Genomic DNA, 27,793 nt, shown 5'->3' on the forward strand with positions numbered 1-27,793 from the left:
ATCTACTTTTTAAGTGCCTACCATGTGCCAAGCACTCTGCTGGGCACTTAGTATTCCTTTCTGCTTTGCAGATAGCTGAACATTTTAATGGGATTTGGAAGATCTGGAGAAGCATGTTTGAAAGAGGCAAAGAACACTTGAGTTTAGTTCTAGTATTACCGCTGACTAATCTACATGGCCTTGGACAAGGGACATGCCTCTGAAATCCAGTCTCTTCAGTTGTGAAGCAGAGTGTTTATTCTTGCACCAAAAAGCACATGGGAAGATCTAATAATAATCATAATAGCTAGCATTACTATGGAGCTTATTAGTTTCCTAGCACTTTCTAAGTATTTTAAATTTACTGCTTTATTTAATCTTTACAACATCTCTAGGAAGCATTGTTATATTGATACACATTTTGAAAATAAAGGAGCCAAGGGATGGAGAAGTGAAATGACTCCTCTATAGGCAGCAGTCAGAAACCAGCTAGTCTGGCTCCAGAGTCTTTCCTCTCAGTCACCCCACTTTGTGCTGGGTTGACAATACAGCCCATATAAATAGGGAGATTTATTATTATTTCTCTGGCAAATTCTACCTAGTGAACTTCATTTTGCTCTGCTGATTGCAAAATTCAGCATGATTACTTTAAAGAAAACGAAAGCAATTGCTCCACAGTGCATTTTTTTCTAACATTTTATTGTGAAAATTTTTATTTGTATTTTTTAAATTTTTTTGTGTTGTTTAATTACAGTTATCCCCATTTTCCCCCATCACTCTCTTCTGCCCTGCAATGCGCCAGTGTGAAAATTTTTAAACATACAGAAAAGTGGAAATATTTTTTATAGTCAAACCTTCTCTCACTCTCTCTCTCTATATGTGTGTATATATATTTATAAAATCTAAATTCCACTTTACTGTACTAGTTTTATCCCTTATCTAGCCATCTCTAGGCCCCTGTCCTTCTAGTAATCCATCTTATTTGTGATACATTTCAAAATGAGTAGCAGTTAACGCCATACTGTCCTCAAATCCTCCTGTGTGCATATTAGTAATTAGAATTTAATATCCTTTATGATTTTTTTTTTTTGCAAAATGCATTTCTTCCTTGGGAGGAAGACTTGGTAACCTCAGAAAATAAGCTAACATCAAACCATGGGATAGTCTATTTTTAATATTATCACTTTATTATTGTTGGTGGTGGTTTTTACACCTGATTTTTTAATGCCAAGGGCCAGTCTGCTATTCAGGTGCTTTCTTCCCAGCTCACACCTTCCATTTCATCCCAGGCATAATGACTCCTGCTCATCTTTTCCCATTCCCACCCTCACCCTCTTGTGCCCAAATCCAACCACAGTTTGCTCTCTGCCAGACCTCCATATATGCAGTGGCATGCCAGTACTACCACAGAGTTCCACGTGGCATTCGCATATCTGTTGGACCCAGACAATCACATATTATAATAGCACCTTATATTTAGTTGGTGCTGGTTCATTATTTCATTCAATAAATACTTAATCAAGAATCTTTTTAGCCAGGTGACTAGGAGAGGGAGAGTCCATGAGTGGGCAGGAGGCAATGAGGAACAAAAGAATTAAATCAATCAGCACATTTATTGTACATCTTCTGTATACACAGCATTACCATGAAGGAATTTATAGTCAAGTTGAAGGAAGAAAACAAATGCACAACAAAGAAAAAAACAATTGGAGAACAGCTGTAGAGGGAGAAACAAGCAAAAATTCTCTGTAGTCATGTAAATTTGTTTGTGTGCATGTCTGGCAAAGAGATGTAGAATAAAGCAGCTCCTAGGGTTCCACTGGGATTGTTGGAGAGCAAGGAGGCTGTATATAAGTAGTGGATAGACCCAGGGCCATACACTAGTGGAAGGATCGAAGAGGGCTTTCCTGGAAAAGAGGAAAGACTTTTGTTGGCAATTGTTAAAATGTCTTAGAACGTGTGGAGGAATTGAATGATAGAGTCAGGAACTTAGAGCTGGAAGGGATTGCTACAAAGATAAATTTCTATATTATTGTAGAGATGGCTATGTAGCAGAGTTGAGATTTTTTTCTGGAATCATCAGAGCTGAAACTGTTTGGCAACGTATCACATGCCCCCCAAAAGACAGAGAAGATTGTCACTGAACCTGGCCCATGTGTAGCTACTGCCTTGCGCACACGTGGTGGCTTTGAGTAAATTAAAAGAAAAATTGCCTTCTTTAGGGAAAATTAATTTTTTACATTGCTCTCTCTTGGCAGATTAAACACAGCAACGACAACAAAACCTCATTTCACCAAGGCCAGACACACAGCTTGGAGCACAGGTTGCAGGTGGGGCTTTAGCCCCAACTCATGCTCATCTTCTCATCCATGCTGCTGTGTTTCAGCCAACATTACTGAGAGAAGAGGGATTACTTTTCTATACCAAAGCAGAGTCAGTGGGCCCCATCAAAGGTGCCTTTCAGGGACTGACACCATCTCTCTGGGTGGCTGTGCAGTTGAATGAAGGCATTAGAAAATCTCCAGTACCCTCTTCATGTCTAGGATTTCAGGACTCAGACTCTTTCTTCTGTAGTAACCTCAGTTCCCCGACATTATCCTGCTGTTTGCATATAGACAGGGTCACAAGATAGATGTTAACCTGTTCTTCTTCTGCATAACAAAGAATCCCAACCCTAGATCTCCACTTAATTCTCTGAAGACTGCAGGCAAGAGAAGTCATACGAGGGTTCATACATAAGCCTGTTTGCTCCAGGTACTTTATGGTGTCTCCAGGCCCTTCCTTTCCCTCCCCAGTGCCCCTCTTTTATCTTGGATGATGATGGATTCACTTGGGGAGAGATGCTCAGCACTTCCAAGGGTATTCATGTAGTAGGATGCCCCCCAAACTGGTTCTTCCTACAACTTCTCAAGCATCTTCAAAATGCTCAGCCTTGACTATGTTCTCCCCTGAGTGGGGAGATTACTTTGCACCCATTCTGTGCCATGTTTTATCTCTTGGGGACCAAGCATGCCCTTTTGAATAAAGAGCTCCTTCAGTTTCTGGACCATGCCAGACATATCATAGGCACCCAGTTGTTCTCACTGCCCCCCTTTCCTCTTTCTCTGAAGCCTTCCCCACTCCACCCCCTCCAACCAGTGCAAACTACATATATAAATAAACATGCACCCAGCCAGCTCTCCAGACATGTATGAATCCTAGTGTCAGCCCCATTTGGACTCATATTGCTACATAGTAAATCTATCATGAGTATTTGTGGAGTCCACACAGGTTGTCTAACTGAATTGAGTTCTTGGGATACATTTTAAATGGAAACTCAGTGGACCCTGCTGTGCAAAAGCACAGTCAAATAAGGACAGGTTTACTTTTAAAACATAACTTTGACTTTTTTTTGTTTTATAAAATATAACAGTTTCATTTTAAACATATTTAAAAATTCAGGCAAGCAAAAAAAAAAAAAGGAAGGAAAAATAATAAATAAAGAGAAGTTCCTATCCAGACAAGATATCTGCTAATTTTTGATTTGTATCATTCTCAGATTTTTCATAATTTATTTAACTAGGTTGAACGTTTCAGGCATACAAGTTATTTCTAACATTTTGGCATTTTAAATCATGAATAATCTTACAGTACCTTTGAGGAGATCCATGGGTATTACCTTAGAATAAACTTCTAGAAGTGAAATTAGTGCTACAGATCTCCATATTAGATAGATTGTTTGGTGAGTCATGCCAGCTCCAACTTCAAATTTATCCCAAATCTCAGAACTGCTCACCAATCCCACTCCCACTACTCCATGTCCCCCCATACAATCACCCTAGTCCACCTCCCCTTGGTCCATCGTCCTAGAACATTCTTTTACTATATTACGAATGTACTTTTCTGTCTCCCCACAGTAGAATTTAAACTTCATGAATCCTTCGCCAGTGTGCCCCAAGAATTAAAAAACAAACAAACCCTATGTTAGTAGATGCTCAATAAAATACAGATTGAATGTATAGATAAAAGTTTGAATGAATTGTTCTGTCAAAGTATATGACGAATATAAAAGTTTTTGATGCCAAAGTGCCTTTCATTGTTTTTATGTGTATCTTAACTCTACTCCTACAAGCAGAGAATTTAAGAGGATGGTTTTAACTTGAGTAGCCTGGATTATTGGATTATTTTCATATTTATTTTTTAACATCACCACAAAATCATGTTTTTGAAAAGTGCTACTGATTAGGAAAGAAGTATGTTAGATGTTTCATCTGGTTATAACTTTCCCTAGAAAGTGACTCAAAATAAGTGTGATCTAAAACTCTCGGAAGATTAAGCAGATTCCCCACCCCCCACCCCCTGGGCGGAGCTTTATTCTCATGTAATCACTATGTGTGTAAAGGAGACAAATAAAAGGTAAAAAAGTCAAAGTAAGTAACATTCAAAAGACAGTTTGGTATATGAAAATAATCTTAATATCTGCAGTCAGACCTATCTGAATTAAAACTCTGGAACCACCAGTTATTCAGAGTAACTGAGGACATTTTCAAATACTTTCATGGAACTAATTCCCTCATCTATAATATGGAGATCATCATTAATTCCCTTTCTTAGTTGCAGTTAAGATTAAATAAAATACCAGACAGGGTATTTCACTGAGCACATCTAGAATAGGGTCTAATGTGCTCCATAAATGAAAACTATTTTTATCTACGCTCTTGTCATATTGGTGACTTCAGTTATTCATTCTGAAACCTTGTGGAGAAAGGACATCATGAGATACAAGAACTGTCCTCTAATATGTGAGGAAGCGGATTCACTTAGGAAAGAATTAAAATTACAGCTAAATAGACCCTGGTCAATAAAAGAACTTGGCTTTATAAGCTATAACTGTTCAGCAAATAATGAGATGCCTCATGAAGTAGTCTACATATGAAATCCTTAAGAAGAGGCTGGAAGGACAGTTGGAAGTAAAATTCGAGTCTGGATTACATCACCCCTGAAGTGTTTCTGATGCTTGACATTCCTCTGTCAATGCACCTCTCTTATGCTTGTCACTAACAGAGATAATTAGGAAGAATTGTCCTATGGCCTCTAAGACCTTGCCTCCCAACAGTCCCCTCCATTAATATAGAAACTTGGCTTTAGGCATTCACGTGCAATTGTGAGAGAAAAGGAACCCCAACATTTCTTATAAATATCTGATCAGTTGACTAAGAGTGTGAAAATTTCAGTGTTCTCTGAAAACTCTTGTTTACTAATAAAATTTGCAGCTCCCAAATTCTTTGGTCATCAACAACTTACAGTAAGCATAAAATCACTCCTTTAATTCTGGTACTCAGTGAGAAAACCTAACGCATTGTCCTCTCTTTCTTTTCTTAACCAATTGACATCTTTAGTAGTGAAGTCAGTGGAGACTTAACAGAAATAGAGCATTTACTGGTATCTTCCCTGTGAACTGTACAGTTTTTGCTTTTCCTTCAAAATGGTTTGCACATATCTATAGCATAAATCTTAGTGTAGAACATCACCATGGTTTACCTCACCTTCTCAGTCCAAACATGTGGCATAAGAGAAAGATACAGCTCCAGTCCCTGTGAAACCCTTGCTTAGTAAATGACCTTCAGCAAGTTGTTCTCTCTCAGCCTCCAGGTATCATTACTGAGAGCGTATGCTTTGAATCTCACTGATCTGGGTCCAGATCCTGGCTTTGGCACTCACTAGTGTTGTGACCTTGGATGGTTTTCTTAACCTTTCAGAGCCTGCATTTCTTCATCTCTGAGATGACCACTACAGTAATTGTTCATTGCTCATAGAGGCATCATGACTTTTGATTACAATACCATAATGTACAGTGTTTAACCAATGGCCCAGCACATTGTATGAGCTCAGTTACTGTTCCATTATTATAATAGCTAGATAAATAGGTCCTAGTCCTAGAGAAGCCTTATGTATATCAGCCAGTGTCCTCAATTCTGCTTCATTAGTTGAATCCTGACTGCAACTTTGCTGTTCTCCCAGTCACCCAAGACAGAAACGTTTGTTTATTGAACAGTGGGTCATCAGGGTCTTGCATGACTCAGGCACCGTGCAAATTACTGGGAGATGATGGCCCCAGGACAGATATGTTTCATCCTCCCATGGTTCTTATTATTTTCAGAGTCATCTTGGATTCCTTCCTCTCCGGCCAATAAGTTACTAAATTCAATTGATTCTATTGCCTAAATACCTCTCAGCTCTGCCCTTTCACTCCCCCTCACTCTCACCAACTTCTCACTTCCCATTTCATCATGTTTTGCTGGAGCACCCCAGCAGCATCTTCTCTCTTTCCCCAGATTCAAGATTCGCACGGCTGCCAGCTACTCTCCACCATCACTCCCAAGAGTCTTGCCCAAATACAAACCCCATCCTGTTCAGAATAAACCCAAAACTCCTTGGCATTCCATGTAAGATCTTTCATCGTCTGATTCTGATGACCTCTAGCCTAATTTTTTGGCCCCTTTCCTACTCAAGCAGACTCTGACCAAATGAGGTAACTTAAAATGACCAGACTATGCAGTTGCTATTTCATGTTTTGTGCTTCCATGCTTTTGCACTCACAGTTTCCTCATTTCAAAAGGCCTTTCCTTCTCGCCTACGGGGAAGACTCACTCTTCAATATTCATTTCAAATGTCACCTCTACGGCAACCCATCCTCAGAGAGAGGTCACTTTGTCTTCTGAGCACTATCTATACCTTGAACTTACTATTAATGGTTTCTCTTAATTTTTCATTAGTTATCAGCTCAAGTGTCACCTCCTTAGAGAAGGCTTTGTTGACCACTCCCTACCCCCAAAGAACCCCTAAAGCTGCATTTCTGCACCAAATTATTTCTTCTGTATCTTGCTCCTGTTTACAAATATAGTTCATTGAGTCTTATAAACAAGCTTTTGCAAAACAATCACATCTTTATGTATCTATGACACAATGAACAATTTTCCCATACTAAAAATTAAGAAAAAATATCATGCATTTCATTTTTCAGGCAAAACAAAACAAAATCTTAACCATCTCAAGAAAATACTGGGCTAAGAGATGCCACCTTCTTAAACTTTAAAATTCTTTCCAATTTATCCCTATGTTAAGCCAGATCAGGAGAAAGTCACATCCCTGGACCACATTCTTTGGGCCCTCTAACAAATTGTCTTTTTGGAATTATGATTTAGCACTAGTCTCTTGGTGTTCATACAGGCTTTTGCTGTTATAAAAAACAGATGTTTGGGGAATATCTTTTGGATTCTTGATCAAAGTGCTACTGAGAACATCTTCCAATATATTGCTCAGTATCTTTTGTGACAAGTTCATCTCAGAAGTAAAATCCAGGACAACATGTGTGTCTATCTATGTTTTCTTCTGCTAGATGCCAAGAGATAGATACTCATTATATTTCTCTCTTTGCTTAGACTTCCAGGAAACTCAAAGCTTCTTTTGGCACTTAATTGCTATAACTTTGCTCAGCCAAGATTTTTTAAAAATATATTTTTATTTTCTCTTTCTATTACTAACTCGGCTACTTCTTTTTCAGCTTTTAATACATGAATTTTTCTACATAGTGGGTAAAGGATTGGAAAAAAAGAGACTGAAGTGTGTGATAGTATAAGAAGCATGGATTTTAGAGTCCTTTGATACTGAAATTCAAAGTCAGCTCTGTCTGTTACCCCATTAATAACTTAGGTGCCTCTACTCTCAGTTATCTCAACTCAAAAAACCAAAACATAATGTCATCTAGATGTGATTATAATATCAAAAGTGAAAAACATATACATAATCATACCTACTACAGTGCTTGAAATTAAGAAGGGGGTCCTCTTTCCATTATATTTGTGCCTTCACAAATCCTTTTGGAAAGTGGGGAATAAATGCATGAACAGACAACTTCTATAAGGGTAAAATAGCAATAATATTGTCCACAATCAAGAGTGTAACAGATGACAAGAATTTGATCTGGATAAGTTTGTAGAGAAGATGATGCACTGGGCTTTGAAGGATGTGTGTGATTTACATACATGAAGAATAGAAAGAGGATATTCTGGACAGTGAGACTTTGGTGAGAAAGACAGAACTGAGAAAGCCTGAAGTGTGCAGACCTCATAGCTAGTTTCTTAGAAAATGTACCAGAGTATGCATTACAATGACACAATTAAAAATTCAGAAAGCTCCTGTTTATAAAACTGAGTATAACTGAACACAGAATAAAAAGTTAATTTCCTTGAGTAGTAAAAGAAAAACAAGGGCAAAATTTGGAGCAGTCCTCTCCCTCCTCAAATTCTAAACAATTGAAGATGGAGAAAATGTAAACAAGAATAACTCTAAGGAATCCCAGAATCATCCATTCACCCTTTAGAAGCCAAGAAAAAGATTTACAGAATCACAGAGCAGAGGTGCTAGACTGGGTGCCCAGCAACCAATGGCTGGACATCTGAAGAAGAGAAGAGAGAGGTCCAAAGTATCACACCAAGATAGGGGTAGAATGTGGACCAAAATTCATGTTCTCTGATTCCCAGTCCACTCTGGGACTTCTGCTTTATCTGTACACCAGATCCTATCCATCTCCAGTCCACTGCATTCTCTCCTACACCATTTGGATACGTGAAAGGGAAGTTTGTTTAAATATATATATTTTTTTTATTTTCCACCTCCTGAATCTTGATCATTTTACTGCCAAAATTTATGCTGAAAAGGTCTGTGTCACAATGGGGAGCGTGTTTCTTGCTCGCTTATATGACTAAATCAGAAATATCCAAAGAAAGTGTGTTTTGAGAGGCTGCTGTGAAGTTGCCAAAAGAGTGTTTGGATTCAGATGGATCACCAACAACACTTCAAATGCTTTTCAGCTTAGTATCCAAACATTTGGTTTCTTATCTACACGAATTCCAAATTTTATAAAGTTGCTGAAAGTTTACTGCGGATAAATTCGTACATGCCTGAAGATGCAGCTGAAGTGGGTTTTCCTTCACTGGGTGGGGTTGGGACATGCCTTCCAAAGAAAAACATATAAGTGGTTGAAGAGAAGAAATATTCTTCTCTGGCAACAGAATTTTTAAAATATCTAGAAAGGCTATAAAAGATCATCTCTTCTGGAGGTGAACAAGAGGCTCAGTAGACAGCTGTTCTCTACTGGGATGGGACGTGTTGAGAATCCTGAAGTCACACTCTTGCAAATCACGAAGGAAGGTCGCAATAGATTAGTGATGCTTGCCATGAACTCGGAAGGTATTTGTGGCAGCACACAGGTTGGATATATGCCATTTCTGTCTGACCTAATGCAATCCTTTCCTAATGTCAGAGAGGAAAAATGACTAAGCAGGTCAATCAGGTGCAGAACCTAGATTTTCTGACTTCCATGGTTTTTATCATTCTAGGCTAACTTTAGGTTTAGTATCTCCCAGTTTGATAGAGAGGAGTCTTACTACCCACCCAGCAATGTTTTATTCTTTGAAGCAAAACCAAAACTATTAGTGAAATAAGTTTTCCTCCCATTATTAGGAAATGTCCCAGATTGGGCCTGTAGATCTTTATGCGGGCTGGTCACAGCATCTCAACTCCAGCCACACTCCATAGGGAGAACTTGTGGATTCCTCATTGGTGTCTCAAGTTAGGAGGCAAAGCATAGTCCTTTTTGCCTTTCTTTAATTGATGCTTATCTGAAAAAAAAAAGAATAAATAAAGCCAAGACTTTTACTCATCTGTGAGAATGTGGCTATCTTTTTTCCTTGAGCCTGCCAGGTTCTATATTATATTAAGAATTCTAGAAAGGAGCCCTGCCTTAATTCTGGGTGGAACCAGCCAGGCCAAACATGCTTGTAACACATGGGAAGAAGCTCCAGCAGGCATGAGCAGTGCTGGACAGATGTGCAGAGAAGGGGCTGTAGAGGAACAGAATCCTCCTCTCCCATCTCTAATTCCTCCATCTGATCCCACCCAAATAAAACATTTTTAGTATTTCAGAGGCACAAGTGGACAGAAAGCTGCCCGTACCTTCAACCTCTTTCATCCTGTTTTATTTCTTAGTAAGCTCTGAGCCAAATGGCTTTGAGCTTTCCCACAAATTCAGAGCATATTTTCAGCTTCTGGGGAAACAAACCTCCCCACAAACAGGCATGCCCACAAACAAACATACAAAATTTATTAAAAAACTGAGATTTGACCCCAATTTCTAGGGACCACTGTGTTTTCCAAAAAGAAGATTCTAGTGTCACCTGGGCCTGTATGAAAACAAGTCCTGAAAGTTTAGAATATAAATTTCAAATGGTGGAGAATGAGCGATCCAGAAATGTGCCACATGGGTTGGACTGGACTTTAGAAGATCTGAACTTTAGTGTGCTCTCTCTCTCTCTCTCTCTCTCACACACACACACACACACACACAAACGAATATCTTGGGTAAGTTGCTGTCTTTCCTAGGCCTAAGTTCCTCCTCTGTACATTCTCTCTGCCCACTAGCCTACTTGTCCCCCAAGTAGCAGTTACTCCTGCTGAAACTTGCATTCACTTCAGTGGCCTCATTGCTCCTGCTGCATTGGATCATGATTATGTGCTTGGTCTGCTACTATGAGGTAAGATAATCTGAGTTTTAGAGGCAGATTTGGATTGAAATCCTGGACCTACTCCCTCAAGTATACGACCTTGAACAAGTCATTTACTCCATGCCAAAGAGAGTAAAACATGGTAATGATAATGTCTACTTATAAAGATTCTTTAGAAGGTTAAAAATTAGAGCACATATGAAAATGCCTACCTATGTACAATCTTAAGATTCAGGAACTCTTATTTTCCCTTGTGTTTCCTTACTATCTAGCATAAACCTAATGAATTCCTCTTGGAAAGAAGGAAGGAAGGAAGGAAGGAAAGGAAGGAAGGAAGGAAAGAAGGAAGAAAGGAGAGAAAGGAAAGGAAGGAAGAAAGAAAAGAAAGTAATAAAGAAAAAAGTAAAGAGAGAAAGACAAGAAGGAGGGAGGGAGGGAAGAAAGAGGGGAGGAAGGAAGGGAAGAAGGAGAAAGGAAAAGGAGAGAGAGGAGATAGAAAAAAGGGAAGAAGTAAAGGTGGCTGGATAGGGCAAATGGTATTAATCAGGCCACCTTCATTAGCCTATAAAGTCCTAAGGGACTATCTGTGGCATACTCAAATCTATGTCTTCATTTCCTAGTATTGACATTAGCATATCATAACTACTCAATGTTTGCTTGCCAGATTTTATTAATCTTTTTTTTTAAAGATTTTATTTATTTATTTATTTTAGAGAGGGAAGGGAGGGAGAGAGAGAGAGAGAGAGGGAGAGAAACATCAATATGTGGTTGCTGGGGTTTATGGTCTGCAACCCAGGCATGTACCCTAGCTGGGAATCGAACCTGGGACACTTTGGTTCCCAGTCCACGCTCAATCCACTGAGCTACGCCAGCCAGGGGGAAACGGAAGCTTTTTTTTTTTTATTTTATTAATCTTTAAAATAGGGGTAATAACTATATAATTTATGAAGTTATCCCCCTGATAATTGCTTAACCACTATGTTTTACAACTTAAAAAATATAAAATAAAATAAATTAAATAAAATGCAGATAATAATACATGTAATGCTTAATATAGGGCTTCTATGGACATCTGATGAAATGTTAAGTGTGACAGTGCTTTGTAAGTATAGCAAGAATGCTGAGAACTGACTTAAGGTCTGAAATATAATGTTAAACCACACTGCTTGTTCCAGGTCCCTATTTGCACTGGGGACTAAGGAGCATACTTAGAAAGAGTAGCACCCACAACTTAAGTCCAGACATACAGACAAATTTAATAACATCCTGTGTCTGGGAGGGATGAGCAAAAAGGAGCTGAAAACTGGATTACAAGGAAGAATTGGACCATGGATTTCCATGATAAAAGAAGGAGCTTGAAATGACAAGAGTACTTGAGGAGTAAAAGGGTCAGTAGAATGAAAAGAGTTGTGAGCTCTATGTCACTTAGAAACCCAAGCAGCCCTGCGGTGAGACTTTCCCATTGGCAGCAATAAATAATCATTCCCCTTTGCAGGAAAGTGATGAGCTGTCACATAGGACTGGGAGCATGGTATACCAGATGAATAAGTATAGATCTGTGCCAGAGAAGATGGCCATGTGGACAACTTTGTGCAAACTCCACAGTGCAGGGCTAGAGACAATTCTTTATCACAGATCTTTATGGTAGGCACCAGTGGTTCACACTAGGTAGTCGGCATGTAAGACAACCCTAGAGGAAACCAAACATTATTGTAGTGGGGGAGTAAATGGTAGAAAAGACTGACATGGTTTTCTGATAAGCTTCATCATATTGGAAGCCACATGTAATGTATCTTCTTTTCTACTCTGATGATTCTAAAAAATGGGGACATTTATGTTATGTGAAGTAGCATGATCCATAAACAGGACTGCTATGCTAGGTATTCTAAATTCATTGACTCAGAGTTTACATAATTTAGGGGGTTATAGGAGCTGGGCATAAAATTTTATATCTCAGCCAGACTAGCTAGTGTCTTGTTAGAGTAATTCCATGATCAAAATGGAATAAAAATTATGCTGGGGAGGAAGGAGGGTTGCCTTCTAGGAGGGCAGCATATTTTCTACACAATGTAGATTCCGGAGAATTTTTCCATTCTTAGGTGGCATTTGCTCAGATTGAGAACTATAGAGATGGTTTCATTTAGCTATGTAGGTTGTCCCCACAGCATTGTAGAATGTATACTTCCCTACCAGGGAAGTTACAGGGAATTTCCTCTTTTTCACCTGCTCTTCCAGAACCAGAATGACCTCAGGGACTACCTGAGAAAGAGAAGAGAAAATTATTTTCTAGGTGTTGCTTACAATCTGTGAAACCCAGCTGATATGTGGAGGGTGGTGTGGGAGGGTGAGTATATCTCCTAATGGTCAAGAATAGCATAAGCCCCCGAGCATACACACCTGGCCTTCAGATAATCCATACGTCACTGTAGATAGCAGATACTCATCTTTGAAAGGAAGGTGACAATGACTATCTTAACAAGGGGGCAGTAGGACACATGTGAAATACAAATTGCAACATAATTAGACCAATACTTTGCAAGAATAAGTAGTCAATGCATTGTTGATATTAATATTGTTGTTATTAGTGAGCTGTTACCAGCAGGTAGAATAGAAATTTGACAGCAGGAATTAAGAAGGATGCCTCCATTCAATTCACTGAAATTGCTGAGCTCTTAATGTTGGCAAGGAATTACAAGAGTTGCAAAGAGTATTGAGGCTTTCTTTTAATCACAGAAACTCAAAATTTATGTGATGAGAAGGCAATTAACAAAAAGTGTATGATATAGAGTGGAGAGTAATTACATTCACTAATGTTAAGAACTGTTTTGGCCTTTCAAAGAAGGGAATTATTTTACCTAACAGGAAGGTCAGGACAGGCTTAATGAAACAGGAAGTTTTTGACACCCCTGAATGAAAAGCATGGAGTTTGGATACACACAGATGAAATGAAGAAGGACAGCCATTTCAGTGTGAGAAAGAAGGAAATGCAAAAATACATAGACTGGTTAATTTACAACAAAAAGACTGGGAAAGGAGACCAAAAATGTAGACAAAGAGTACATCAATATCTTGGAAATTCTTAGACCTGTAAGCAATGGAGAAACAATGTGCATTTTTCTTGAGTGGACTGTAATTTCCTTATGGATAGAATAAATATTTAGTTTTATATCTGGACTTCTCTTGATCTTAATATAATGGCTGTCAAATAACATGCAATAATTACTTAAGTAAATGGTGGTTGAGTGGATAGATGGATGGATGGACACATAAGTAATCACTATGGAACTTATGCACCCAGCTAGGTGTCTTGTACTCACGTGCTTGTTCACTCACTCATTCATTCATTCAGTACTTAGTAAATATTACATAAATTAATATGTTATAAACTGTGCTGCACACTATTTGTACCTTGAACTTGACAGGAATTCTCCTCTTTGCCTTATAGTTCGTCCAGGGAGGATTATTTGCCCTCCCCCTGGTGGGACTAACTTTCTATATAATACATTCTACCTCTTGGAAGTCAGGGATATTTTTTCCCATAGTCACTATTTTTAAATAATTGATTTTGATAAGAAAAAGGATAGTTCCTTAAAAATTTGGATCCCCCTAAAGCCAATGTTTATGTTTCCCCAAGCACTGCAATTGAGGCTGCTCTGCCTGTCTATTAATACTCTAATGGAACAGCATGCCCTCTTACAGAGGGGAAATCAGACAGTGTGCTGAGCTGATTAGAAGTGATGGCATGGAGCTTCTTCCTGAGAACGGAAGTCCTGTAACCTCAAATACCAAGGACTATAAATCTCAGCAATATGTAATGGTAATTGGTTTGAAAGGCCTAATCGACAGAGAACGGAAGCCAAGTGCAGAATGCTCAGGACTGGAAGCTCCAGGCCTCCGCCTCCTTCCAGAAGGAGATGTGTCATTTTCTCCCTCAGTGCTGGGAAGAACAATAAAGAATTTCAAAGAGGAACCTCACTAAATGTCAGACTGGAAGCCCAGGCTGGTAGCTGGTAGGGTCTAACACTAAAGTTCACCTGCAGGACATTAACCTGGGAAGCTGGTAAAAACATGGATTCCTAATTATCATTTTAGACATATTGAATCAGAATCTGGATCCAGTTATTAGGGCAATATTATTAGCAAGTTCCTAGTTGATTCTTACCCTCAACAATGCTTGAGAACTACTGCTGCAAATATCAGTTACCACCTACTGCATGGGATCTTCCCTAGTCCCCTGCCTCTGTTATAATGAAAACACCTGTGACCTTGGGGTTTGGCCAGCCCATGTTCACAACTTAGGCCAGCCACCTACTCACTGAGTGGCTTTAGGCAAGCTATTCTTTCTCCAAACCTCATTATTTTCATTTGTAAAATGAAAGAAATAAAATCTACCAGGCTAGATTATAAGTTCCCAAATGATTAGACAATGTATAAAAACTTTAAGACATGGTAAAGAATCAATATTACTGGTCAAGCACTTCAAACATGAATAACTTTGGAGAGTGCAAAAGAAGGATCTCATACTCTATGTGCCCAAGTTCACTGCAGAAAGGGGAGACTATGGACAAAGAATGCCATAGACTCAAGTGGTTCAACCCAGAAGTGACACGCGTCACGCTGCCCCACCTAGATGCAAGGGGGTCTACAGAAAAGTCCCTGGCATGCAGCTACTTCCCGGCATCAACTTTATATTATGAAAGGAGAGCACAAATCTTTGTCTCAGTCACCATTATTAACCCATAAAGTTGCTGTGAAGATGAAATGAGGAAATACACATCAATGCACAGTACTTAGAACATAGTACAAAAATGGAACTGCCTTTTGGTCCAGTGATTCTGCTACTGGGAATATACCCAAAGAGTCCTGAATCACCAATTCAAAAGAACTTATGCACCCCTATGTTCATAGTGGTGTTATTTACAATAGACAAGTGCTGGAAACAGCCTAAGTGCCCATTAGTGAATGAGTGAATCAAAAACTATGGTACATTTATGCAGTGGAATACTACTCAGCAAAAAGAAAGAAGGAACTCCTACCTTTGGCAACAGCATGGATGGAATTGGAAAATGTCATACTAAGTGAAATAAGCTACTTGGTGAAAGACAAATGCCATATGATCTCACCTATAAGAGGAATCTAGTGAACAAAATAAACTAATGAACAAAATAGAACTGCAGGCATGGAAACATGGAACAGACTGAAAGTGACCAGAGGGGAGAGGGGAAGGGGATAATGGCAGAAAAAAGGGGAAGGGACTAGACAAAGAACATGTATGAATGACCCACAGGCATGGACTACGGTGTGGTTATTGACTGTGTGTAGAAACAAGGAGTGGGAAGGGCAGAGGAAGGCAAAGGGAGAAAAATTGGGACAACTGTAATAGAATAACAATAAAAATGTTTAAAAAATAATTGTTAACTAGAGCCATTATTTTTAAAACCACAAGATTAATTTCATTCTTTGTAAACACTCACAGAGTCCTTTGAATGCTAATGACTTATTTAAACACCAAATTGGCCTTAATGATGGTCTACCCTTATTTTAGTTTAAGTTTTATTAATTCATTCTACTCATACTTATTGAATGTCCACTAAGACTGGGCACCAGCAGTGAACCCCACTCTCCCTATGCTCTGGCATGATGTGGAATGATGAAGAAGATGGACGTGTACATCATGCAAACAATTACATAAAGAACTATTTAAATTATAATTGTGTTGAGTTATATAACAGAGAAGTACTTAGTGCTAGAGGACTGACCTGGGCTGTAATTTTCATGAAAGGCTTCTCTGAGACCTGAAGCATGATAACAGTTGGCCAAATACAGAAGTGGGGAGGAGATTTTAGGCAGAGGAAAGTGGCATGAGCCTCCTCGTCCAGATCTCACTAACTCAGTCTTGGGGATAAGTCAACTTGGACAGCAGACTTCGTGGAATATTCCAAATTATCATCGGTTTAAAATACAAGTAAATAAAAGCATCCTGGTGAATTTGTCCACAAGGAATAGTAGCAACTTACAAAGAACACGCACCGTCCAAACCCGTTAGCGGCTCCAAGGAGCTCAGAAATATTTTTATCTGATTACAGTCATTCTTTTTCACCTCTTTAGAATCTTCAATGAATCTTTCTGTACATAACTTCTCAGCTTGATTCAAGACACCGAATCTGTTTGAATAGAAATAGCTCAGTGATTTGTCTGCTCTTAGCTGAATATTCAGTTTCTCCACAGCCCTAAAAATGCAGAAATACAATCTTATGTCATGTTTTTATTGCAAACTAATAATAATAAATAAGAAGTTGGAAGAAAACTTGTGGGGGTGATAGATAGGTTTAGGTTTATGTCATAGATTGTGGTAATGATTTTGTGGATGTGCATATTTATCTCCAAACTTTATCAAGCTGTGTGCATAAACCTACCTTTACCCCAGCCTGGATGTTAATTTTGTACAGCTTTTGTATGTCAATAATAGTAATTTTAAAAAGTGAAATAAAAAACACAGAAATATGGTACCCATGTGGACTCCGAAGCACACAACCGCACACACGTCGGTACATACACATGTATATGCTCACATGGGCACAGAGTAGGGAGAATCGCTGGTGGTGATTTAGAGAACCAGTAAGTAGACCTAAGGATGTCAGGCCCTGGCTCTACCATTTGCTGGCTTTGTGGTCCGAACTCCTGAGACTGGTATTCAAAGCCCATCATAGTTTGGCATATATCCAAACCCTCGACATGTGCCCTCTGGTACAGCCAGAGCAAGCACTGAAGGCCCCAGGCCTGTCCCTCGTGCATCCACTATTTTATACAAGGTGCGAACATCTGCCACCATCACAAACACAGACCTCTGTCTCCACCCTCCGCCATGCACACACTTCTCAGCTCCTACTCAGTCTTCACTCGGATCTCCGTTTCTTTCATTAAACTTTCCTGGACCTGACTTTGGTCTCGTTCCCTGTGGTGCCATCACTGTGCTTAAGCCACTCGTAGCAGTTATTGTGATATTATCTAATTATTTATGTGCCTTCTTTTCTCACTAATCTATGTACATTCTACAGCATGGATAAGTAGTGTGTATATGTATATATTTCCCAGCACCTAGTGCAGTGCCTGACATATAGTGGGCATTAATACATGATTGTTAATCAAATTATTTTTCTAATCATTTGCCCTCTCTCAGACTCAGTTTCTTTTCACCTACTTAGTTCATCCATTTTCCTATTAAATGAGAAAACGCGTGTACAGGGGAGACCAAAATAAAACCAGAATTATCTTCTGGAGGGCAGGTCCCTTGTAGTACAGGCTTCCCCCTCTAGGTGAGTGTTCTAGGAACCCATCTGTATCAGTGTACCAGCTGGTGTTGCTGTGAGAGGCTGCATTCGGCTTCAGTGAATTTTTTTTTGAAGACTCTCTCAACACATTTGCCCCTTTCATGATGGGTGATTCACAAGTGCACCTGCTCACACTGCACTTGAGTGTTCAGCAGTTTTTTACAAAAAACAACCTGATCTCTATGCCCCGTCTTCCTATTTACCTGATCTCACCCCAAGTAACTTTTTTTTGTTTCCCCAAATGAAAAAAGTCCTCAAAGGGAAACATTTTGCTGATGTGGAAGAGATAAAACAAAAACAACAAAGCATCAAAATTGACAAGTTGTTTTGAGCAGTGGAAAAAAGTCTCAATAAGTGTATTGTGTCAAATGGAGAGTACTTTGAGGGTGACTGAAGTTTAAACATGTAAGAATAAATACACAATTTTTTGAACAAATTTTGTTTTGGGGGGGGAATTCCCCTCATATAGAGCTTAATAAAGAATCTGTCATACAGTGAGTCTGAGTGATTGATTAACTCAGCAAACTTGAGCGCATATTATGTCCTGGATCATGAATGTAAAAATAGTTTGCCAACAATTAAGCACTCTGCAAATAGAGGCATACATTTAATAATCATAATGTGATTGATACAATATTAAGACAAATATGTGTATGCACTTCTGCTTGTTTAATTATAATAATGAATATATATATAAATAACTCTGTTCATGTTGAGAATAATGAGAAGACTAAGGAATGTGCGGCTTGCAAACACTGGGGTTCTGAACAAGATGATAGTATTTGCTGCATAACCCATTATGAATTCCAGAGCCAGTGAATTTAATACATTTTATATCATTGCAAATGTTTGCTGTACTCCCAAGGAAGATTTAAAAAAATTCCTGTGTTTGGCTCAGGAGCTTGCTTCTCTCCTGGCAGTGTGCATCAGGCTAAATGTCACAAGAATATTTCAGCATATGTGGGTAAATATTTACACTCATTTTAAACAGATATTCCAAATTCCTTGTTGTTTTTCAGTGGAGGCCTAAACCTGGTGGTACAAGTTATGACTAAAACTTTTTCATTCTCACAAAGTGAGAAGGGGCTTTTCAAAGATTCTTGCCTCCAGGGTGCTCTATATTTTTCCTTCCATTCTCTTTGGGTTGAGCTGTTGGAAGGGAAAACTGGCCCTCTGCCATGGAGCTCTCTACCAAGCCCTTTCGAATTATTGCTCCGTGGTCCCTGAGAGCCAGTAGAGGTTCAGCTGTGATCTCATGGGGGGAAAGTATAAAGGAAAGAAATATAGAAGCTATAATATGAAGAAGTAACTCTTGGAAAAATGTAAAATGCATAGTGTTACGGTCTTGGGTTGCAAATCAGTGGACCATGGCTTAGGCTAAATTTCTGGTTCTAAGAGAAATGACAAGTCATGGCTAGAACAAATCAAATATTGTGCTAGTTCTTTGGAGATATAGCGAGCAGAAGAATATTTCTAGGTTTACAAGTTGATATTATACAAAGCTTGGGTTATAGACATTTTTGTGTGTGCTAGAAGTGCACTGAGATGCTGCATGTGTATGTATTTATATATGCATGTATGTATGTATGTATGTATGTATTTTTCTAGTAATTTCCCTTGCTTTCTAAAATACCTTAAGAGTAGAGGCCTTCCCTTGTGGAAAAGACGTAAAGATCTCTACCAATAGAGCAAAGGAAGAATCTAGGCAAAGCTTCATCCTCGTCTAGTGGACTACTCTGAAGCAACATTGGTGCCATAGGGTTTCTCCATCTTGAGGCAAGCAGATCCAGCTTTATGACTCTGTATCAGCCACATCTTGGCTACAAAATTTGCAAGGGGTTTGCATGCAAGGGCTGGCTCCAAGGTTTTCTGAGTAAATTATCTCACCTTTGGCGAAAGGGAATTCTGTACCTGGGAGTGCTATGAGCTGTTAGCAACCAAGGCTCACAACTGCTGAGGGATTGAAGGGAATCTGTGTGAGCACCATTGGCAACTACCCTATAGGAATGGAAATCTATAGAGGGACAAGTTAGAATCACAGAGGGTTGTACAATAAGAAACAGCAGAATGAATTATTTCATTCTACATTTATTGAGCATCTACTCTGCTAGTAGTACTGCTAGGCACCAGGGATAGAGGCAGAGGGAGCCATCTGTAATTCTATATCCTAATATAATCAGAGGAATAATTCTATCTTAGAATCCAATAAAAAGGGGGAAGGAGAGGACAAGGAGGTCCTGATCACAAGACAGCACGTACATCTTGTGAATCCGCTAAGTGAACAGTCCTATATTAGTATTATGGAAGCAACAAAGATGTGTAAGCTTGGCTCCCACTTCTGTGAAGAGAGTGAATGAAAAGGACTTAATAACATACAAGTCATGGTGTATACTCAGTGTCTCACAAGAAACAGGGGGATGAAGTACAGGAGAGCCCGCTGGAAAGAAAGGTCATCAACTGGAGGACTTTCAAACATCTGAGAATTAACATTGGAGGTGATTCAAAGAATGGGCAGAATTTATCAGAATACATCCATGGGGAGGCAGGTGTTCCAAACAGAGGACTGGACTAAGTAGGAGAAAATAGTTTCACATACATTATGCTATGTGACTACCAAGTAGTGAAATTTTGCTAGAGTAGCAAGTCAAAATTGGGAAGCCACAAGAGACGAACCTAGAGAAAGAGGCAGCCTGTAGAGGATCTTCAAACCTAGGCAAATAAGGATTTGGGACTTGATTCTCAAACCAATGGGCAGCTGTGAATAGATTCTGAAGAGTAAAAATGAATAGTTAGAACAGTGCAGTGGGGGAGTAAGTCTGGCAATGCCTAACTCATACACTGAAGCATATAAAGCTAGAAGAGACGAAAATACACTATGTCATAATTTTGCATACCACGCAGGGTACCTGGCTGTTAAAATGGAACACCTAAAAACAAAGAGTGTACCCTAATATAAACCACAAACTTTAATTAATAAGAATTTATAAACATTTGTTCATCAGTTGCAACAACTCTACCGCAGGAATGTAAGATGTTAGTAATAGAAGAAACCATGGGATGGGGAAGAGGAAGAAGAGGTATATGGGAACTGTCTGTACTTTCTGCTCAATTTTTTATATAACCCTAAAACCACACTTAAAAAAGTATTAATTTTGAGAAAATAGAAAACAATAACACTTTTATCCAGCCCTTTTGCCTGCCTAGTTTAAACTCATTCTTCAGAATCTGTTTCAACAGAGCTCTCCTCTCTGTTCCTCTGCGTGGTTTCATACCACCCTGAACTTAGCCTTGATTCAATGATTTTTGTAAGGTTATTGACTAGGAATACCCTCATTACACTGTGACGTGAATGGAAAAATACATTTTATTTTATTAAATCACTGAGAATATGACATTGGTTATAGTAAGTAATGTCACTTATCCTAACTAATATCTATGCTTATAGATCCAAAATGTGGATCAGGATTGTGTTTGTCTTATTCATCCTTAATTTCCTAACTCCTAAAAGAGGACCTGACTCATAAGAGGTGCTCAATAAATATTTATTGGTTGCATGTTTCATTACAAATTATTTTGTCATAGATATGGGATATTGGTTAAGAACATTGGCTTGGAAACAACACAGTCCTTGGTTTAAGTGTTAACTCAGCCTTTCACTTTTGCTATACAATATTAGCCAGTTTATTTACATCTTGAAACTCTTCTGTAAATTGGGAAAAAGTAGTTCTTACGCCATAAAGTGGTTATGATAAATACATATGATATTTTCCAGAAAACAGAATTTGAGGGAAGGACTAAGTGCCAATGATTAATTTTGGCAGATGCAATCCCAGGGTAGCAGCAAATATGGGAAAAAGAAAGTAAAGCACAAAAGGGTAAATATAAATGCAAGGTGATGGGCTACTATGCTTTCCACTGTTTTATGATCAACCATGAAGGGACACAAGTGTTCCATAAGAGGTGTATCCATTTGGTCATATGGGCCATCTCCAAACAGTGAGTATAGAGAATCCACACTTCAGAACAGTCCATGTGAGAGAAGGAAATGGGCTTGATCCTCCTGCATTCTGTTTCTCACAACTAATACCCCACACTTCTGGACTGCTGCATCCAGCTCTTTGGACAGCTGCTCCAAAAGCCTGATTCCACACCCTGTGCTGTGCATTTCATCCAAGTCTGGAAGTAACAGGGAAAACATGAAATTCAGGACATGCAACTGGTCAGTCTGGCTCTGCATGGGCAACCAAGGGGTAGGAGTGGACCCTCCTAGGGAAACTTCCAGCCAGCTACAAGTGGCAGGAACCATGCAGATTCAAACAGAGGTGGTCGGCCATAGATGCAAGCTTGTGGGCAAATCCTGGAGGAAGAGCTGTGACAGTTGAAGCAGAACCAGCAGCTGAGGGCCAGAAGAATATAGCACCAACAGAATCCAATTTGGTGTAGAAGATGTATCCAATAAAACATGCAACTAATTGATCACAGTGTCTAGCACATAGAAGGAACTTAATAAATATGAGTTATTAGTTTTTCTTTATTCAGTTAAGAACTTTATTTAAAAGTATACATCTCTATGCCATAGGATATAAATTGAATAGGGGAGAATGAGACCTTAGAACAGAAGATAAAATATTTTTTAAATTTTATCTTAATTATTGTTCAAGTACAATTTTCTATCGTTTACTCCCATCCCGGCCCAACCCCCTCAGCCCTCCCCACCTCCCTCCCATTTCCACACGCCCCTAGTTTTTGTCCATGTGTCCTTTATACTTGTTCCTGTAAACCCTTCCCTTTTTCCCATGAAATTCCCCTGAAATTCCCTCCCCTCTCCCCTCTGAACACTGTCAGCCTATTCTCTATTTCAGTGTCTTTGTTTATATTTTGCTTGTTTCTTTGTTTTGTTGATTAGGTTCCTTTTAAAGGTGAGGTCATATGGTATTTGTCTTTCACCGCTTGGCTTATTTTGCTTAGCATAATGCTTTCCAGTTCCATCCATGCTGTCACAGAGGGTAAGAACTCCTTCTTTCTTTCTGCTGTATAGAATTCTGCTGTGCAAATGTACCATAGTTTTTCGATCCCTTCATTTACTGATGGGCATCTAGGTTGCTTCCAGCACTTGGCTGTTGTAAATTGTTCTGGTATGAACATTGGGGTGCATAGGTTCTTTTGGATTGGTGTTTTAGTGTTCTTAGGATATAGTCCCAGCAGTGGAATTGCAGGGTCAAAAGGAAGATCCATTTTTAGTTTTCTGAGAAAATTCCATACTGTTTTCTATAGTGGTTGTACCAGTCTGCAATCCCACCAAGAGTGCACTAGGGTCCCCTCTTCTCCACAACCTCTCTAACACGTGTTGTTTGTTGCTTTGTTTATGATGGTCATTCTGACTAGTGTAAAGTGGTATCTCATTGTGGTTTTAATTTGCATCTCTCTGATAGCTAGCGATATTGAGCATCTTTTCATGTGTCTCTGGATCCTCTGTATGTCCTCCTTGAAGAATTGTCTGTCCAAATCCCTTGCCCATTTTTTAATTGGGTTGCTTGTCTTCTTAGAGTGGAAGTTCTTTATATATTTTGGAGATTAAACCCTTGTCTGAGGTATCATGGGCAAATATGTTTTCCCATACAATTGGTTCTCTTTTTATTTTAATACTGTTTTCTTTAGCCATGCAGAAGCTTTTTATTTTGATGAGATCCCATTTGTTTATTCTTTCTTTTATGTCCCTTGCTCTAGGAAACATATCAGTAAAGATGTTGCTGCATGAAATATCTGAGATTTTCTTGCCTATGTTTTTCTCTAGGACTTTAATGGTGTTGCAGTTTATATTTAAATCTTTTATCTACCTTGAATTTTTTTGTGTGTGTATGGTGTAAGCTGGTGCTCAAGCTTCATTTTTTTGCACATAGCCATCCAGTTCTCCCAACACCATTTGTTGAAGAGGGTATTGTTACTCCAGTTTATGTTGTTGCCCCTTTGTTGAATATTAATTGACCATAGAGACTTGGGTTTATTTCTGGGCTCTCTGTTCGGTTCCATTGGTTCATGTTCCATTGGTTTTTATGCCAATACCAGGCCATTTTGATTACAGTGGCCTTGTAATAGAGTTTGGTATCAGGTATTGTGATCCCTCCTACTTTGCTCTTCTTTCTCAAAATTGCCACAGCCATTCAAGGTTGTTTATGGTTCCATATAAATTTTTGAAGTGTTTGTTCTATGTCTGTGAAATATGCCATTGGTACTTTAATAGGTATTGCATTGAATCTGTAAATTGCTTTGGGTAGTATGGACATTTTGATGATGTTAATTCTTCTGATCCATGGACACAGTGTATGTTTCCATTGTTTGTGTCTTCCTTGATTTCTTTCTTCAGTGATGTGTCATTTTCTGCATACAGGTCTTTTACCTCCTTGGTTAGGTTTATTCTTAGGTATTTTATTTTTCTTTTTGCTATATCGAATGGATTTTTTTTTCCTTGATTTTTGCTTCTGCTGTTTCATTGTTGGTATATAAAAATGCCTTTGATTTCTGGATATTGACTTTGTATCCTGCTGTTTTGCCAAATTCATTTATTAAATCAAGCAGTTTTTTGGTGGACTCTATAGGATTTTCTATGTACACTATCATGTCATCTGCAAACAATGACAGTTTTGTTTCCTCCTTTCTGATTTGGATGCCTTTTATTTTCTTTTCTTGTCTGATTGCTGTGGCTAAAACTTCCAGTACTATATTGAATAGAAGTGGTGAAAGTGGACAACCTTGTCTTGTTCCCGATCTTAGTGGAAAATATTTTAGTTTTTGCCCATTGAGTATGATGTTGGCTGTAGGTCTCTCATATATGGCCTTTATTATGTTGAGGAATGCTCCCTCTATCCCCACTTTGCTGAGTGTTTTTATCATAAATGGGTGCCGTACTTTATCAAATGCTTTTTCTGCATCTATTGATATAACCATGTGATTTTTGTCTTTGCTTTTGTTTATGTGATGTATTACATTTACTGATTTGCGAATATTGAACCATCCTTGCATCCCCAGGATGAATTCCACTTGGTCATGGTGTATGATCTTTTTAATGTATTGTTGGATGTGGTTTGCCAATATTTTGTTGAGGATTTTAGCATCTATATTCATCAGCGATATTGGCCTGAAGTTTTATTTCTTTGTTGTGTCTTTATCTGGTTTTGGGATTAGGATGATGTTGGCTTCGTAAAAAGAGTTTGGGAGTCTTCCATCATTTTGGATTTTTTGGAATAGTCTGTGAAGGATAGGGGTTAGCTCTTACTTAAATGCTTTGTAGAATTCTCCTGTGAAACTATCTGGTCCAGGGCTTTTGTGTGTTGGGAGTTTTTTGATTACTGCTTCAATTCCATTTGCTGTTTTTGGTTTGTTTAGGCCTTCTGCTTCTTCTTCATTGAGTTTTGGAAGATTATATTTTTCTAGAAATTTGTCCATTTCACCTAGATTTTCAAATTTCTTGGCATACAGTTCTTCATAGTAATTTCTTACAGTCCTTTGTATTTCTGTGAAGATAAAATATTTTTGGATAGTCAATTATACTGTTATAAGGACTGCATGAGCTAATCTATGCCCATATATTGTATGTATACATACAGTAGATGATCTTGTACAGCAAGGACTGAACCTGCACTAGATTTTGCTTGAAGTATGTGTTGAATGAACGGATAAATGAATAACACAAGTCAATCTGTGGTAAGTCTAGAATTCTAGGGTAACAGAGCTAGGAAGGATCTTAGGTATTGCTATTCCAAATTCCTCTTTTACAGGAAACTGTATTGAGGCTTGCGAAGGCAAAATAGTTTCCTAAGATCCAACAGCTAGTGGGCAGGCATTCAAGGATTACTTATAATTGCTTTAAGTCTTACTCCAACAATCTATTCATCATATCTCTGTAATGCAAAGGAATCTGATAGTTATAATAATAAGAGCTATAATTTTTCTAATACCGAGAATATGTCAAGCACTTTTCACCTGCCTTAGGAATTTACTATCCCTATTTCATATACAGGGAAACCGTGGTCAGGTGATGAAAGTATCTTGCTCAGTTATTAAAAGGTAGAATCAGAAGTCAAATAAAAGCCTCCCTGTACCTGACTGATGCTCTTACCTTCTATGTCTGCATTACCTAGCGCATGATGCTTGGTGATGAATTTTCCCTCTTGTCATCCTTACAAAATTTATGTGGAAGGAGAAGATGGAAGTCCCAGAACAAATACCAAACAACAGGGGCATAGAGGGAAAGTAAGAAGAGCAAGCCATGGACCAGCAGGAACTTTAAAACTGACATTCCTTCTCTATCTGCTGAATTTGCCATATTTTACAAGAAAAAGTCCCTTTTGGGAAAGACTCACTCAACTCCAGATACCTTTCCAAGACATTCTTGGAGCTGAGATTCACATATCCAGTTTAGCGGCAAAGTGTAATTTTAATTAGGCCATTTCCCTTTGGAGGCTGGGGATTCTGTTGGTTGACCTTCATAAAGGAGCCTGTGGGTGGGCAGTGCACCAGGGGCTCAGAGGCGAGGAGCACTCAGGACAAGCTCCCCAGAGGGCCCTGCTTGTCTTTGCATGAAATTTACCCTATTTCTTCTTCCTCTGACAGTAATTGGAAATTACTGCACCCAGGGAGAGATGGGGCTCCCTTGGCTAGAAAAGGCCTTTGGAGCTCTTGGATCAGAGCCAGCTAATATCCAGGGCATTTGTTTTTCAGCCACAGGGCCCCTGTGTGGATCAGTCATTCAATCTAGACAGGTGTCCACCTTCCTTGCTCCATGGAATCCCTTTGGGCCTAGAGAGCCACTCGTGCCACTCCCCAAGTGAAAAGTTCATGTTTCTCCTGTTCGTGAAATAACATGATTCCAAACTTCCCTCCTGGGGTGTGTCCAGTGATTTAAGGCTTTTGACTTCTACACTGGAGAACAGTACAGAGATAAATTGTTGGCTGCCGACAACATCTCTTCCACACTGGACAAAGCCAGGGCAGTGCAGCTGGGTTTGCGGGTGGGCCTGGCCACTCAGGAGGGGCTGGCCAAAAGCTGCCTAGCGGATGGAAATCAAACAGCTTCCAGAAAACTTGAGACTTGAAAGAGAACCTCCTGCAGGAGGCGGTACCTCCTGCAGGTCTTCCCTGGTTCATTATCATCCTTTGAAAACTGGACATTTGCTTCTGATTTCTAGGGAATCGGAGGGAAATCTCTAAAATACAAATCCAGTTGTATGACATTTTTGTCTTAGAACATCCCAGTGGGTTCCTGGTCCATGCAAATTAAAGTCTGTGTCACTGCATCCAGCTGTTCTATGTTCCTGTCCCCATATTACTCTCTGACCTTATTTGCTCTTCTTCCACACCCACCTCCTACAGTTCACAAACTCACTTATGGCCCCTCAGATTTTCATCCATACCATTTCTACACACTGCAGCAATCTTTGAGACTTCTCCATTTCTGTCAGTGGGCTCCCCTTCTCCTTCATCTCAAACCCCTCCTACACTTGCCTGGCTAAACTTTTCTCATTCTTCATATCTCAGATTAGCATTTACTTTTTCTGGAATGCCTTTACTAAATACCTCTCTACCACTCATTGACAAGATTAGAAGACCTAACTGTGTCCCTTCTAGATGTCTCGACATCTACTGTAACACTTAATAGGCTCTATTGTAATCCATTGTTTAATTTGCCTTCTCCCATTTACTGTAAGCTCTGTGAAATTAAAGACCTGGCATGTGTTTTATCATTGTATTCCTAGTTCAGTGTCAGACATATTTTAAGCATTCAATAAACATTTGTTAAATTAATAAATGAGACCCCCGAGGGCACCCAGTTAAACCTTTAATGATCTTCATCATTTCATGGAGGTTACATACTTCTCTTGAAAACCTGAAAAATTCAGAGAATCGGTACCACTTTTCACTAATAATTGACAAGTGGACTAT

Source organism: Phyllostomus hastatus, unplaced genomic scaffold (genome assembly GCF_019186645.2).
Source record: "Phyllostomus hastatus isolate PE091 unplaced genomic scaffold, TTU_PhHast_1.1 phas_contig_34, whole genome shotgun sequence".
Lineage (NCBI taxonomy): Eukaryota > Metazoa > Chordata > Mammalia > Chiroptera > Phyllostomidae > Phyllostomus > Phyllostomus hastatus.